Here is a 4,588-nt window from a genome sequence, read left to right on the forward strand (position 1 = left end):
TTGTTGAAGATACGGAGAGCAGTAAATTACTTTATTTCGAAAAATCTGAAAAAAAAAATATGATAAAACCAACGCTACTATTAAGATGAATCATTTCAGCATTATTATAAATAAAATGAAGGATGGGTTCACTGAGATATTTGAGCAATTCAAAAGAAATGCAAGTACTATGACGTTCATAGTAGATTCTCTCAACACAAAAACAAACGAGATTAACTTTGAGCTATTTGGAATTGATGCTGGTTTGCTTCTAATTAAATTGGTAGATTTGAAAACTAAAAATGTGTGAAGCGGTAAGTTCACAGATCTCAAGAGGAAATTAGATGATTTGGAGGTCCAGTAAAACATGCACGTTTCACTGTATAACTGGACAGCTCTAACAGAAATGTCAAAAGCCTATTGACTGACATCCGATATTTTGGCTCAGTTAAAAGATTTAAAATTATGACTAAGTAATTAACTCAGTTTCACAATCATTCAACTTTTAATAAATGAATTATTGGCATAGGAGTAATGATACAACTTAGATTAGCCTGGAATGGGCGACTGGTCTTCAGGGCGGCGTGGTCACACTTGCTCACACACAGACCTCTGTACTGTCTAAGTTTTAGCCCCAAGCTGGCCGGCTGTAAAATACATGTGTCAACTTCCTAACATATGTGATATACACATTCATTCAGACACATACAAGTTTACAATTGTTACAAAGATAATACATTTACATTAGCCTTACATAAGGCCTACAATAAACATTACTAGAAAATATGCTTTTCATTCATACATTGTTTTATACTCATTCCATACTTATTAATTAATATTATAACTACAGCTAATAAAAGTAAGAGTAAATTACCTTCCAATGAAGCCACACAATCCTCTACACACGTTGCCAAACGTACGTTTAATTTCTCCGAGGAGAACAAGTGCCGTAGCACCAAAATAAGTATGATATGTTATGTTGGCTAGTGCCTTAGCACTAAAAAAACGTGTACCTCCGAAGAGGGGAGAAGGTAGAGTGACCGGACTGTAGCGTCCCTACCCTACAGGTCACATGACTTAGGCTCCGCCCTCATGACCGCAGTCTGAGTTCGAGACCCGGTCAGCCTTACAATACCGCTGGACTCAGGTCCAGGTGTGTACCGTTACCTGTGGGGTAGCAAGAAGGGGGGGGGGGGGAGTGGAGACACCATGATAGATATTTATAATCTATCATAACAGTGCGCAATTCTTTTTCTACGAGATTCTATTCTATTTTTAAAAGTTTAAGTAATTAAAAATCATATCTATATTCCGAGTTATATAAGAATATTCGAGAAAGTTTAGGGGAGAACACTCCCTTTTTATTTTTAGTAATGTTCACTATTTTGAAAGATTTTTTTAATGTTTGAACTATGTTAAATGCACACTATGTTAAGCACACACACATTTGTATATGTTGATGTAATGATTTCTATTTGAAAATAAAGATATAAAAAAAATAAGGGACAAATTAAAACAAAATAAACGGCAACGTTAGGTTTGGTGTGGAAAACATACCACTAAACAATGTATTTGTTTTATTAAGCATGATTAAAAATATTTAAACATTAGAGTACACTAAGATTTGTGTATTTTGGGTATTTAGTGACTTCATCATTTTCTTCATCATTATCTTATAGAAACGGTATTTGCTCTTGTCTTTCTTGTCTTTATGAATTTTACATCAACCTATTTGCGGTAATGAACAAGAAACTAAGTTTGACGATAGACTTGAATGAGCCAAAAGAGCCCAGTTTTGCATTCTTGCCCAATGTGTTTGTATGTGTGTGTGTGTGTGGGTGTGTGTGTGTGCTTGTGTGTTTAAACATGATGACTTCCGTACGTGTTAATTAAGTGGCCACCGGGACATGTCTATTAGATCATATTCTCATACGAACGAGACATAGAAAAAAAATTAAAGATAAACAAACTAACAGCTGTGAATACAAAGCTTAGAAATGCAGAAACACAATATGAATTTTTATTTTTATTTATTTGTTTTACTCTTATAGCATTTAAGGTACTTTGGTACAGAGTTTCTTCCAGGCATCTCTTCGAGGGGGCTAAGCCCCCTCCCCCCGAAAAATTTTTACCGCCCCCCCCCCCCCCGAACGAAATGAAATATATATAATTTATATAGAAAATATATACTTTTAACAGTGTCCGCCCCCCCCCCCCGAAGAAAGTCTACCGCCCCCCCCCCCCGAAAATTTCAAGTGCCCCCCCCCCCCCCCGGAGAAAAAACTCTGGAAGAAACACTGCTTTGGTATAGACAGCGAATATGTAATTGGACAATCAGTAATGGAAGAAAAGTACAAATTTGTGTTATCAAACTCAAGCTGTTTGATTGGACTGTATGTCTATTACCCCCCCCCCCCCCCTTCATAAAACAAACTACAAGATAAAAAAATTAAAAGAGATGACTAAACAACAAACAGCATGCAATTTTTTTTCGAACATTTTTAATAATTTAATTTTGTTGACTATTAATTATTTTAATAATTTCACTTTTAAACCAGAAAGTAGACAGGTTAAACACTTATTCACGTTGTTCTCTACAGATTAAAGAAATGACATTATATAACGTTTTCTATTGATTTTAAAATTTTAATTTTGGATCTCTTAGAAAAGGTAAAACAACAAGTGATAAATTAGCAAATATTACCTGGGAAGGTTTATTGACGGTTGAAGGTAATATATTCGCTGCTGTCGGGTCGATAAAGCTCATTGATGTTAAACCTAAAAGTTACGAGATGAGGCTCCATAGCTTGAGACAGCCACTCATTTGAGAGAGAAAACTCAACAACTCAAACAACTGATGGTAGCACGTCAACAGAATGTAATGGCCATGGTGTCAGTATAGAACAGTGTTTTATTCAGGCAACACTCCGGGTTATGATGGCATCTATGTTTACAAAATTAATACCTATATAGTAATCGAGCAATGAAGGAAAAAGAAAAAGGGTTATGATTCCGATGTAATATTTTTTTTTCTATTTTTATGATTTAATCATTGTTTTATTATTTTTATTGTTAACTATGTAAAAATGAAAAACACATTTTAAAACAAAAAGATAATTATTTATAGCTGTTAGTACACTTTTAAATATTTTTTCCTCTGACTTTATTCTTCTTTAAAATAAATTCATCATATATTTCCGGTAAGAACAAATAACTATAACAATAATTTTTATTATAACGAAAAACACTAATATATGAAAAGAAAACGAAAATTGATGTGACAGCAGTGATGCAGTTGTTTCAATGATTGCGTTCTTGTGCGAACATTTTGATAGCTGTATGTGGCGTTGTCTTTGAAATGAATGGAGCGCTTTATGTACCATCATACAACTTTCTAACGCTAATACAGTGGACACAAACGACACTTGAACAAAAACATATTAGTGGAAATAATATTTTCTGTAGGCCAACCAGAACAAGCCTTCGCCGTTTTGAAGGTTAACAAAGAGGACAACTGGACATAGGATTGTTGCTCTGTCGTCCACACAACTTGGTGGTTGACATAGAGGGTGATACACACACCCTCCTCACCCAGCTCAATGGTTAACATAGAGGGTGATACACACACCCTCCTCACCCAGCTCAATGGTTGACATAGAGGGTGATACACACACCCTCCTCACCCAGCTCAATGGTTGACATAGAGGGTGATACACACACCCTCCTCACCCAGCTCAATGATTGACATAGAGGGTGATACACACACCCTCCTCACCCAGTTCAATGGTTGACATAGAGGGTGATACACACACCATCCTCAATGGTTGACATAGAGGGTGATACACAAACCCTCCTCACCCAGCTCAATGGTTGACATAGAGGGTGATACACATACCCTCCTCATCCAGCTCAATGGTTGACATAGAGGGTGATACACACACCCTCCTCAATGGTTGACATAGAGGGTGATACACACACCCTCCTCACCCAGCTCGATGGTTGACATAGAGGGTGATACACACACCCTCCTCATCCAGCTCAATGGTTGACATAGAGGGTGATACACACACCATCCTCATCCAGCTCAATGGTTGACATAGAGGGTGATACACACACACTCCTCACCCAGCTCAATGGTTGACATAGAGGGTGATACACACACCCTCCTCACTTAACTCAATGGTTGACATAGAGGGTGATACACACACCCTCCTCACCCAGCTCAATGGTTGACATAGAGGGTGATACACACACCCTCCTCATCCAGTTCAATGGTTGACATAGAGGGTGATATACACACCCTCCTGAATGGTTGACATAGAGGGTGATTCACACACCCTCCTTATCCAGCTCAATGGTTGACATAGAGGGTGATACACACACCCTCCTCACTTAACTTAATGGTTGACATAGAGGGTGATACACACACCCTCCTGAATGGTTGACATAGAGGGTGATACACACACCCTCCTCACCCAGCTCAATGGTTGACATAGAGGGTGATACACACACCCTCCTCATCCAGCTCAATGGTTGACATAGAGGGTGATACACACATCCTCCTCACCCAGCTCAATGGTTGACTTAGAGGGTGATACACACACCATCC

This window comes from Physella acuta, unplaced genomic scaffold (genome assembly GCF_028476545.2).
Source record: "Physella acuta isolate Inbredline_101_S28 unplaced genomic scaffold, ASM2847654v3 ptg000882l, whole genome shotgun sequence".
Lineage (NCBI taxonomy): Eukaryota > Metazoa > Mollusca > Gastropoda > Physidae > Physella > Physella acuta.